At 49.6% G+C, this 12,980-nt stretch overlaps 1 protein-coding gene across 2 annotated transcripts in view; it reads right to left on the minus strand.

The window, feature by feature from the left end:
- Positions 1-12,980, minus strand: part of LOC121105533 (pro-interleukin-16-like) — a 31,323-nt gene that overhangs the window by 4,456 nt on the left and 13,887 nt on the right. Inside the window, exon 2 of one of the 2 annotated variants that reach the window (XR_005838102.1) lies at positions 6,703-7,189. The exons of the other annotated variant lie outside the window; for it this stretch is intronic. The gene's annotated coding sequence lies outside the window, so the exon portion shown is untranslated. Of the gene's footprint in view, positions 1-6,702; positions 7,190-12,980 lie in introns of those variants that run through there. 2 annotated transcript variants of the gene reach the window in all.

Below are 12,980 nucleotides of genomic sequence, written 5' to 3' on the forward strand. Positions count from 1 at the left end.
AGGAGCCAGTCACCTGCAGTCAAAGCTGAAACTCTGCCTTCCAGTGCCGGCCTCTCGTACAAAAGCCTCTGCATTCTTTTCCACCAAGCTCTGTCGCCATCTGCATGGATTCTTAGAATGCAAGCCCAATCCCCCTTCCCGTTCACATTCTCTCCCAGCCCACCATAGCTGTCCCAGCAAAGACAAGCTCCCTAGATGGGCATTTTCCAGGACACAAACATTTGGGTACATCGGGACCAGGTGCAAGGCTGTGCGCTTCTCTCAGTGGTGGAAAAATTGGCTACACGTGGGATTTAGGAGAGCAGACAGGTCAAATTCCTCTCTGGACGCTGTGCTAATCCCAGTGGACCATTTGCAGGAGAGCCTAATGAGTACTGTCAGGTTTTTAAAATAAGCTTTTCCAGAGGGAACCGAGGATTTCTGCAGCCTTGGCTCCCATGTGGGGTGGCAGGGGCCATGGGATGGGAGGCTGGTGATGTGCTGGCAAGGGGTTACCCCTGTGGTCCCGAGCAAAGATGGGTTTCAAAATGTGCCTTGTTTTTATGGAAAATGTAACAACGGAAGGGAATAATTGCAAAAGCGTTGTAGAGGAGTGGCCAGAATTGGACTTCGGTGGGAGACTGCTTTCCCTCTAGGCCTGGCATAGAGGGAGAGACAGAGAGAGAAGGGAGAGAGAATAATTGGAAACACAGTGCTGTGGTCACATGGTTCTGCTTAGCTTTGGTAATTGTGTTCAGGACATTGGAACCAGCCATGGCTCGTAATGGGAGCAAATGTCAGCAGAGCTTGGGGGCAAGCCCGTGCCTCTCCCTGGGTGCAGCAGCCTTCCAAAGGTCTTCAAGGCCTGGCCAGGGCCAGGATGTTGCCCCAGGCTCCACGAGTGTTTGCCAAGCTCTCGTAGGTTTTCCTTTGCCCCTAGTAAGTCCCCTGCAAGATGACCTCAGGGGTCTCTTCCAGAGGCTTCCCAGGGACGCACAGAGAAGTTTCCAGCATGGCTACCCCAATAGCACCAGCTGCTTTCACTTCCCGGCAGAAAAACCGAAAGGATTTGCTTTAGCCCAGGAAACGGCTCTCCCACTCCCTGGAGGCGTTTTCCTCCCAACGACTAGCTTATCCTCTACCCCTTCCACAGAGTGCTGGGCTGGGGGGGGGGGTGTCCCCTCACACACACGAGGCCACTGCATCCCAAAGAGAGAGGAGGACTGACGCCCCGTCACGGTCCTCCGTGGGCCTCTAGACCCACCTTGGCCGCACTGTCATCCATATAGAAAATGCAAAGTCCAACACGATAAAACCAGTGCAAAGAAGTGGCTAGTTCCTCTTTTAAAGGAGTTTGAACAACTTGTGGACTGTGCCGGGGAGCAGGGTCAGTAAGCTCGCCCTCCCTCCTCCCTGCCTCCCTTCCCATTTGTTTCATTCAGCACTTGCCGAAAAAGCATGACGCGTCCGTGGCTGTGCTGGGCAGAGCTAACTCACTGGAGGAAAGGCCACAGTATTTCCATCTGGATAAAATACACTTAATTCACTGGAGAACTTTGAGAGGGTAAATAACCATATGCAGAAAAGGAAAACTAGCTGATAAAATGTGTTTCAAATTTCTGAATTCCCCGACAGTGTCTTATATCAAAGGCAATTTTTCAAGTTGGGTCACGTCGGCCCAGGGGGTGTTTTCTATCTTGAACTGAAGAGGGACTTGGAGGTAGGAGGAATGGAGGACCTGTGGCTGGGACTGTGGAGGACCCGTGTTGTGTGCGTGTCTGTACGCGGGCACAGGACCGGACAAAGGCACAGCATCTCTGGGCTGTTTCCCAGCTGGTACGTGAGCGGTCGTGTTGACCTCGTTCTCTCCCTCCTCTGGTACCTCCTGGAGTGGAGAGACGATGTCTCCTAATTTTGTGTCCCCAGAGCTCTGCTAGGGCTTGGCCGAGTAGGGGCATCATGTGCAAGGAATGAATGAATGGTGGGTGAGCGTCTCAAAGGCCCCTTTCAACTAAGCTTTCCCACTCCAGGCTAAGGCGAAGTGTGTGATGGTTAATTTTATGTGTCAGCCCAAGTAGGGATCGCTGGTCAAACATTATTTCCAGGTGCGTCTGTGAGAGTGTTTCCAGAAGAGATGAGCATTTGAAGGTAGACTGAGTAAAGGGTGGGCACCATCCAATCCATCATCCTTGAGGGCCTGCACAGAACAACAGGCAGAGGAAGGGAGAATGTGCTCAGCAGAAGCTGGGACAGATGCCATCTTCTCCCGCCCTGGGGTGCGGGTGTCAGCACTTCCGGTTCTTGAGCCTTTGGCCTCGGACCGGGGCTTACACCGTTGGCTGCCCTGGTTCTCAGAGGCTGTGGGCTTGATGTAGAGTGCACCCCCCGGTTCCTCTGGGCCTCTAGCTTGTAGGTGGCAGATCGTGGGACTTCTCCATAACTGTGTGAGCCAACCCTTCAGAATACATCTCTTTCTTTATATTTCTCTCTCTCTCTCATCCATCCATCCATCCACCCACCCACCCGTTGGTTCTGTGGCTCTGGAGAACCCTGACTAATGCGCCAGGGAAAACACCCCACCTATGACCACAGAACAAAGGACTCCAGGTAGCGGCTGACATCACAGTGACAAGGAGCCCCAGTGGGCTGCACCTCAGAGTAGATGACAAGTCCGAGCCACCAGAAACACATTTTGGAAACTGCTTCTCTGAAAGAGCCTAGAAGGTGTGTAAGACCCTGAGAGGCGCCCCTCACCTTCCAGCACTCTGGAAGGTCATCTCAGCCACCAACGTGCAGGCACGAGTGGGGTCATCAGGATGCCCTCCCCAACACCCAGGCCTCTGAGACAAAGGACAGAGCGGGACAGGACTTCCCCCTTAATATGTATCCCCCCCGATGTGGTAAAGGCTGGAGATACAGTTCATGTCAAGAAGTATCCGGATACATTCAAGAAAGGCACATCAACCCGTCACCGTTCGGAAGGGATGGGCTAAGGTTACTCCTCATGAAGTCCCAGTGCCTGGAACAGGGCTTTGCACGCGGGACACGCGCAGGAAGTGCCATCACGCAAAGCCACACACAACGGGGTTTGTCACTGGGTAGAGGGACAGGCAGGAGCACAGAGGTCCTGTGCAGCCCCAAGCGAGGCGTGCAGCCCCTTCACGGCGTAGCTGACGGCCCACAGAGTGGAGACGACCATGCTAGCCCCCGAGAAAACCGAGGGAAGTACTCCCAGGAGGTACTGAGCTGAATGCCTGACACAGACAATGGACCAAAAAAAAAAAAAAAAATTCACTCAAAAAAAAAAAAAAGCAAAAGAGTGGAAACAATCTAAATGTGCATCAGTGAGAGATGGTGTTAAATTTTCTACGGTCCGTCACACCGCGGAGCATTGTGCAGCCAATAGTAGGGATACAATAAACCCCCATCTGTGGGCATGGAAAAGGGCCGCCATATATCGCAACGCTAAGAAACTGTGCAATGGTTCTAGAGACTAGTTCTGTTTACAAAAATGGACTCATATTAATGAACACAAACCGGTTGGTAATTTTTTTGGAGGGTGTGTAAAGTGCTAGGGGATGGTCTTTACAGAAAGCTTTTCCTTCATGCTTCATAATTCCTTTGCCTGATTTTTTTTTACATCATATTTTACACCTTTAACCAGAAAAGTAAAGCTTCCTGTTTTGAGGAACAAAACGGAAATTTATGGTTAATTTTTGCCAACAAGTAGTTCTGTTAACTTTACAGTGATTTTCTCAGGCTCTTAAATATCTGGTTGAAATTTTTAAGATTGCCTGGGATTTACAGATGAACTTAGGGAGAAAGTCTCCCCATCTGAGAACATTTCTTAAATTTTTAAAACTTTTCTTTTAAAGCAAATTTTATATTTGTCATGTAGGTTCTAAATATCTCTAATTACCTTTATTCCCCAGGGCTTGTCTTTCTATTTTGAGTGGAACCATGTAAAATATATTTTCTAGTTGGGTATTGTTTATACGTAAGTAAGTCAAGGGTTTTGCCTTTTTATCTCTAATTGGCAACCTCGTAGATCTCAATTTCCTCATACCCTAGTTCTTCAATAGCTTCTCTTGAGTTTCCAACTGATTCCAACTGAATGTTAAAAATTTGCTTCATTTAGGGGCACCTGGGCGGCTCAGTCAGTTAAGCGTCTGCCTTCAGCTCAGGTCATGATCTCAGGGTCCTGGGATCTAGCCCCATATCGGGCTCCCTACTCCTCAGGGAGTCTGCTTCTCCCTCTCCCCACTTGTGCTGTCTCTCTCTCTCTCTCTCAAATAAATAAATAAAGTCTTTTTTAAAAGTTTGCTTTGTTTAAAAATGCGTATGCTACTTATTTCATTTTATTTTTTAATATCACTGAAGTTTCCAGAACATTAGTAAACAATGGCACATAGAGGCATTCCACGTTTTTTTCTAGACAGTGATGGAAATTCCTGCAGCATTTTATGGTAAGTAGGATACTGACTGCTATATCAAGATAAAAGTATTTTTTATTATGTTAAGGAAATATTCTACTAATTGTAACTCGGGCAGCATTTTCACCGAGAATGGGTGTTGTTTATTAAATGCTGTCTCAGCTCCTTGGCCTGCACATGTATCTTTCCTTTTCTGGTTTGTCAGTGGGAAGGAACCTGTGGCTGGCTTTTGTAGGACCGGGCTACCTGTGTTTGGGTGTTTTTTTCAAGTCCCACTGGCTCACAACATGCAATTCTTTTACTAAACCCCTGGACTCGCTTTGCCCGTATTTTGTTTGGGATTTTTGTATCTGTGTCCACAAACAGAAACAACCCGTCGTCACCCCATGTCGTGCCGGCATTCTAAAAGATCTGGGAAACCAACATCCCTTCCTACCCTCTGAAAAAGTTGGATATTTTAAAATACGTCTAGTAGAAGCTTGAAATCGTTTTTCTGTAAAACCTTCTGGTCCCGGCACCACTTTTAAGGTGGTTCTTTGAAACTCTCCTTGGTTATTGGACTCCTCAATTTTTAAAAAATCTTTTCCTTTGTCCGTTTTGAACACATGATTTTCAAGTTTATTAGCGTGGAGTTGCCCGTTAATTTGCAAAGTTTTCTGGAACTCTGTGCGCGGGCTGTGGGTCGCCCTCCTCTCTGCAAACATCTACTCTTTCCGGTTTGCTCTCCGTCTCATTTAGTTCCGCTTGAGTTTTACTCCTTTTGCCCCCCCTCTGTTTCTCATATTTTCTTTTTCTACCTTCCAGAGCTTAATGTTTGGTTTCCTCAAATCCTTTCTTTCTATTTCAGAGAGGACAGCATCCCTGCAGTAGTTACCTGGTCTGGCTTTAGAGTCCAGCTCGACTCAGTCCACTGGGTTCAAATGCCAGTGCAATTATTTACTCAGCGTCTGACCTTGAACGTCCGCTTGACCTTTCCGTGACTCTGTCTCATTATTCATAAAATGCAGACGATTGTAGTAGCCACCCCAGGGAACTTTGTGAGAATGAATTAAAATACTGGATGTCCACCCCTTAACACAGTTTATTGGCTGCTTGTGATTACCAGTACTGCCGTCATCATCATCATCATTTAAAGCTAGAAATTCTCCTCTGAATGTCTCTGTGGCCACAACCCCATGAATTTTGAAGCATGATGTTCAATTGTTGTTTTGTAAATTGGTCTGTAATTGTAGTTTTGATTTCCAGCTTAGACTCGGTTCTGCAAGGGACTGCTGTTGTCCTCGTTCATGTCTTATGGTCAAATCGCCAAGATGTAGCCTTGCTGTTCTTATAATTTTTTTATTAGAAAATTCCAGTTTAATTGCATCGTCGCCACAGGATGTGTCCTGGACATTTTTTACTTGGTGGAATTTATCGAGGTTTACTTTGCGAGCCGGTATGTGATGTGACTAAGTGTTTTAAATGTGGCGTGCACATTTCCAAAGAGTTAGAATTCTGTTTGGAACTTCAAGGATGTATATATACAAATGTGATATTAAAATACATGTACATAAATATATATCCAATCTTGTAAGTCACGTAATTCAACACCTCGATTTCCTGACTGATAGCTCTTCTAATTAATCTGATAAGGTTTAGACTGGCGAACATTCAAATCTGACACCGTGTTTCTAATAGTCCAAACATTTTTGTTCTGTATAGGTCAGTGACTTTATCGGATGCTTAAAGTGCTCTGATGTTCCTGTCTCCATTGTGTGTTCTTCTTTGTATCACTTTGTAAGGGGTACTTCTTGATTTACCCCAATATTTATGTAGGTGGACAGAATTAACACTGCCACCCCACTTTCTTTTAATCTGCATTTGCTCCATGGATGCCCATCCCTGTACTTTTCATTTGATGCGATTTTGTTTTAAATGTGTCTCTTAAAAGTGGGATGTAACTAGATTAGGAGGGAGAATGTGCTTTTTTTTATTTTATTTTCATTTCTTTTTTAAGCTGAATCTGGGAGTCTTCCTTTTTTAAATATACAAATGACCCTTGAACAACATGGGGGCTAGGGGTCCGTATGACTCTTGACTCCCCGAGAACTTAGCTACTAACAGCCTACTGTCGACCAGAAGACTTACCAACAACATAAACAGCTGACTAGCACAAATTTTGTATGTTATATGTACCATAGATAGTACTCTTACAGTCACATAAGTTAGAGAAAAGACAATGTAGTTAAGAAAATGGTAAGGAAGAAAAAATCCATTTATACTACTGTTCTGTACTTTATTAGGAAAAAAATCCACATATATGTGAATCCACGTGGTTCAACCCCATGTTGTTCAAGGGTCAACCACGTGACTTCATACCTTATATCGTCTCTCATATAGCTCACACATATCTAATGTATAACCTTATGTCTTACATCTGAATCAAGACATCTTCCTTCCGCCATGTTTTCTCTTTGTATGGCTCCTTGTTACCTCCTGTCCTTGCTTTCCGGGCCAGCTAATCAGTTACTCACTCTTTCTTGTCCTCCTTAATGACTGAGAGGTCATGCATTTTTAGATCACTGGCAGTTCCATCAAGAATCTTTGAGCATGATATTGGAGGCTCTATCTTCTCTCTTTGTCCATTCCAACTATGCTGCCATATCTGATGGGTCTTCCCTCACTTCCCCCCGGAATCCAACCTCCCAGTCTCCATGCTTCAGAGCACGTGACCGTCCAGGGGAGATGGTATGCCGTCGCTTTCCAGGAGTTTTTCTCATGTGTATCATCTCGGAATCCTGTTAGGAACACGACTGAAGTTTAACGTGATGGAAGTCTTCTTGGTGGCTCAGCTTCAGCTCTTCCGTCATCAGCCCGGTGGGCCCTTCTTGCACTGCTCCTTTCTGGAACCCTTGCTGGACCACTAACCTGTAAGTCTCCTGAGTGCCCCTGCCCCCTGGAGCCTACGGGCCCTGCACAGGCATTCCCCATGCCTCGCGTGCCCTTGGCCTCCCTTGATTGTGCTAGATTCCCACCACTCTTCATGCCCCATCCTTAGATAACACTTGTTCAGAAGAAATCCGCACCTCTGTCCAGACCCCCAGCACTGTCTTAGCTGGGGTGGATCTGTGCTCTCTGAGATTCTGACCCACAGCAGGCGTTTGTCCACTGTGCTCAGAGCTGGACCACCAGCCTGGCTCAGCCAGTGGCTCCTATCAGTCGCTCAATAAATATTTACTGAATGTGTGAGGATGCCTGCATTTAACGTGGAAAGGTGCTTCCTGGCCAGATAAAGTGTATAAAGTCGAGCTAAACATGCGCGGTAACTTCACCTGGACGACCTCTAACGGGGGACAATTAGTCCATTTAACCCCACCCCCAGACACACCGGTGAGCTGTCCATGCTATTTTGTATTTATTTTGACCATGAAGATACAGGGAATACTCTTCATGCATAGAGAAGAATTAGGTAGACTGTTTTTGTGCTACACAGACGTGGAAAAAAAAGTGTGTTGCAGGGCAATGTGTGTGTGTGTGTGTGTGTGTGTGTGTGTACATGGGTGTGTTTGGAAATAGAAAAATTCAGAATCCTCACCAACCTGTCATCAGGGATTATCTCTGAAGAACAGGCTGGGGGGTAGGGGACAACTGGTCACCCTATTCTACGAACCATAACATTTTTATGAAAAGTAAAACTTTCTAAAAGTGAAAATGCAAAGTGATGGTATAATAAATCCATAATCAATGTGTATACCTCACTTCATTACAACCTAAGAAGGAAGAAAGAAAAAAAACAGCAAAGAATTTAAAACACACAAACCCAAAGTAAGCCCTACTTCCAAGAGACCTGGGAAAGGGCTCAAAACACGCCCGGGGGCGAACAACTAAGACCCCTTCCTGGGGAGCCAGCCGCCGGGGTATTGAATTGACATCAGGGATCTCAAAGTCGGACTGAGAGGAGATTCAAAGAAAAGCAATATTACAGCTTTAAATTACCAGAGTTTTTGGCCTGCAAGAATTTTTCAGACTTTGTGGTCCAATTGCTGCCACTGTGTGTGTGTGTGTGTGTACGTGTGTGTGTGGGGGGGGGTGATGACTGGTTTGGGTTTGCATTTTGGTAAATGACACATCATCTCTTTCAAGACTTTTTATTTCTCTCGACACACCCACACGCACACGCACACATAGACACACTTGTATTATCGTCATTTCCCAATCGGCTCAATGCACGGGGAGTAGGGAGCCGAGATTTGGCTCTAGGACACGAAGGGGTCTCCTGCTGCAGGGCCTGGACCCCGCAGCCCGGCGGGAGCTGGCCACTGAGTGCTCAGAGGACGAGGAGAAGGAAGGAGGAGAGGGAAGGCTCGTGAGGCTGGGGGCCTGCCCGCCCTCCCCGACCTTTCCATTGTCCTAGCTCTTCTGATGCCTTTAAGAAAAGGCAAGAACAGAAAGAAACAAACTCATGGCGCCCTTAGTCCGGGCTCTCTGCCTCGGATAAGGGGGACAAGGCCACCTTGTCGGAAGAGAAGATTGGGAATATTTTGGGCTTAAAATGCTCTCCCTACACAACTCCATTCCAAACCCTATCCATTGTTTTCTGAAACTTTGTAAATCCTCTCTCACCGTAAGAATTTACATCTCGCATCATAATACATAACACATAAACACATATAAGATGCGTATGTGTATCAATGTTTATAAACATAAATATATATAACTAAAACAAGAGTTTCACGAAACAACACCCTAGCTATGGTGTAGCGAAGTGAACACAGGACAGAGGTGATATGAAACATGGTTTCGCTTGGAACCTGATACGTTCTTATACACTCTTTTTTTTACTTTTAAAAAACAATGCTGGTCTCAAAGCACTAAATTGATTTCCAGTGCACTAGTGGGTCTCGTTTGAAATCTACGCTTCTCAAGTGTTCTCTGATGTCCCACAGCAGTTTCATACGGGAGTATTAGCTCCATTCTTCTGAGCCACTGAATCCCTTCGTGTACCCTGCAATTTCCCTGCATCGCTGGTCTTGCCTTGGATTTAGGATCTGGGACAGATTCTGAACTTCCCTCTCCTACTCTTTCATTGCAGATGGAGGAAGGAGGGGGCTCGCGTTTGCTCCAGCTTTGCTCTGCCAGAGGAGGGCTGCTGGGGGCCACAGGGAGCCCGCACTGGGCCGGCTGTCCCCGCAGTGAGGACGTGTCCGTGGCGGCCACCTCCAGCTGACCAGGGAGCAGCCACGTCCCAGCTGCTGGAAGAGCCGAGAGAGCGTTTCTGGATGGCTGTTCAGGCAGGCCTCCGAGCAAGACCTATGGAGAGCCCGTCTGAGGGTGGTCCCAGCTCCTGGGCCCCGTGTAGCGGCACGGCCAGCCCTGAGCCCCACGCCCAGGGCACACCCCGCCCTCCGGTATCTCCAAGAGTGGCGAGCATGGCCGCTCCCCTGGGCTCTGGCTGCCCCCGGAGGCCTGTCCTCTACACATTGTGCTCAGCCCCTCGTTTGCTATGCAATCTCTCCTGCAGAGACCGTCGGCGTTTCTGCCATATGCTGGGCAACCTTGACTAGCTTGCAGGACCCACCGACATCGGTCCTTCCTTTGGCTGGAATCCAAGAGAAAAACTTGAAATGCATTCCTGTTCCAAGCTGCCTTCTTAACCACACTCCAAGCTCTTAGAACGGTTTGTTTAGTTTGCCTCCCCGGATATTTTTTGTGCCCATGGATATGAGTGTGTCACTATCCGCACTAATCTGTGGCTTAGGATCAAAAAACTCTTACATGTGAAAATTTGTTGCCAACCCAAGTGGGCAGTGTAAATACCAGGTAATACAACTGTAATACGACTGTTACAGTTAAGGTGATGTCGATGTTGTTATCCACTTGTTTAGGCAACAAGTAGCGTCCTGAGACTCACCGAGCCAGGCACAGGAGGAAGGCACGGGCTTCTCAGGCTGCTGGAGAAGAGAGGTGGGGTGGGGACCAGTCCCAGAGTGGGAAGGGTCCTAACACAGGTTTGAATCGAGAGCCACCGTCTGCAGTGACTTGCTAAATGGCCTCACCAAGGAATCAGCCCGTGAGCTGGGGCTGGAAAGATGAAGGAGGGTTTTCCACCTGGACAAAGGAAGGCAGAAGGCTCGAGAGAACGTATTTCAAGTCACGAGAAGAGCACACACAAAGGCAGGAAGCCTTAAAAGACCCTTCTGTCTTCGTATCAGAGCAAATCTCTTGGCGGCCCTGGAGCCCTGGGGGTGTAAGCGGGGAGCAAAGAGACCAAATCGCCAACTCGGGCTGATGAGACGGAGGGGCCGTTAAGGAACAAAGACCCCATTGTGCTGATGAGTGGATTTCAGTTCTGGGTGCACCCTCCCTGCTTCACCCCCAAATCCTGGGGTCACCGCTAGGCCCCGGAGAAGGGTGGGGGGGCAGGCACACTCCCGGCCTGCTTTCTGCCTGAACAATTCTGCTTTTGGCTGTATACATATGGGTTCTCATGAAAGATTTCAGTTCTGAAGAGGTTCCCATGGACAGAAAGAGCTAGAAAACACCTGCTCTAGGTAATTATAACCCAACATTTCACCCAGTAAAGATACGACCATCTGTGCTTAGTACATGCAGACATTTGCTAGGCACGTAGCAGAGCAGTCAAGAGTGTAGATTTGGAGTCAGACCAGGGTTAAGGTCCTGGAGTGCCCCTTTCTAGCCGAGCGATCCTGGGCAAGTCTCCGTTCTGGGGACACACGACCTAAGCCAGCGGTGCTGAGAGGCTCAAGCAAGATGCCCACACGCAAAGATTCTAGAGCAGAGCCTGGGGCGGGAAGACACCCAGGGACTGGCTGGGGAATTGGGTATGACGGATGAGCATCCTGGGGGCTGAAGAAATCAAGAGCAGGGGCTTCGAGGAGGCGTCTGGCCCACGCTGATAGCTCCTGTCCTCATCCCATCTGGAGGATAGGAGGGGCCCTCTGCCAGGACTGTAAATGCTGAGCAGCCCTTAACAGCAGGACACCAAGGGAGAGCCGAGGAGAGGGCAAGGGTGGAACGCTCCTCTCCTGCCCAGGGGTCTGGGAAAAGGGCAGGACTGCCAGACAGCGGCTCCCCGTGCTGCCTTGGGGCCGGGCTCCTGGGACACAGGTGCTGCCCTTGGGGGACTCAGCCTGAAGCGAGGGGGTTTCCTTTGTCAAGAGAATGAGGGGCGGATGCTTCCCTGTGTCCATGGAGAGAAGGAGACCTGCTGGGATGCTACATCCTCCCACAAAGAAGCAAGCGCGCTCACCTGCAAGGACCGCCTGCCCGGGGAAGTGGTGGTGGGACCCCGACTACGACAGTGGAGTGACTGACGGGCAGAGAGACCGCCCTTCCCGTGATCAAGGTCAGAGATGCCCAAGCTCCCCGTGCACCTAGGAGAGGAGGAGCCTGGCAGCAGCTGGAAACCCTCCTCCAGGTGCCTCGGCGTCTGTCTATCCCTCTCCCTTCTGCTTCCTGCTGCAGCGCCTGCACCGAGGGGGAGGTCCCTCAGCCCGATGTCCCAAAACCAGAGGCTCCCGGGGATGCACAGCAAGGGCAGGGGACACGGAAGCCCCTAACCACCCCCCCCCCGAAGCTGCTTCCTCCTCGTGTCACAGAGCACCATGGTGGCACACGACTCCGAGCCAAGCGTTCTGGCTTCGGTTCCTGCTCCCGCCCCAACACAGCTTCCAGATAGGACATTAAGTCCCTCCCAACCAAGACCCTCCCCCAGGGGGGTCAGAGAGCCCAGCCTCCTGGTCAGAGCAGAACGCTCACTCACCTGGGCCCACCTACCTGCCCGCACAAAGTCCCCAGAGCAGCCACCTCTCCTGATTCGCTCTCTAACCGCCCAGCGGAGGTCGAGACACCATCGATCCGGGACAGCCTAGGGCTCCGGCCCGGGTCAGAGCCGGCAGAGCCTGAAAAGTGGACTTCCTCCCTCACACAGACGCCGGTCTCTGGGTCTGATCTCAGGCCCCGATGGCTGGGCTGCTCTGAGTCAGACGCTGCCTTCACCACCTGCTCTGGACAGGTGACTCGGGCAAATGTGTCCAACCTGGCATGAGTTTGCTCAGAGACTCCCGACCTGAGCCATCTGATTGCTCCACGTGAAAAGCCTTGGTCCGATGGGGCGGCTGCCAGTGCCAGGCAGCTCAGCCCTGGAAGAGTCCACCATCTGCTGGGCTGGAGAGAACACCCGGGAGGCCAGCCCAACCCAGGACCCCAGAAACCCAGCAAGGCTCCTTATTCCTGGCCTTGCCTTCCTTGGACAACCTGGGGAGGCTGGGAGGGTGGGAGGGTATCAAACACGACTCCGGGCGTGCACTGCACCTGCCACACGGCTAGGAGCTTTACGGAACCGTCCGCTCACACGGTCTCGCCACCGATCTAGCAAATCTCATCAGACCCATCTTGCAGGTGAAAAATATCACTGCACAAAAATTCGTGGCGCACCAAGGCCTGGTGACCTTGGGTCACAGCCCATCGCTGGCTCAGCAAAGTCCAGCAACTTCCCCGAGGTCGCCCGGCCAGGATCCTGAACCCAGATCTGCCCAACACCAAAGCCCACACTCCTTCTATGACGCT

This window comes from Ursus maritimus, unplaced genomic scaffold, assembly GCF_017311325.1.
Source record: "Ursus maritimus isolate PB19 unplaced genomic scaffold, ASM1731132v1 scaffold_27, whole genome shotgun sequence".
NCBI lineage: Eukaryota > Metazoa > Chordata > Mammalia > Carnivora > Ursidae > Ursus > Ursus maritimus.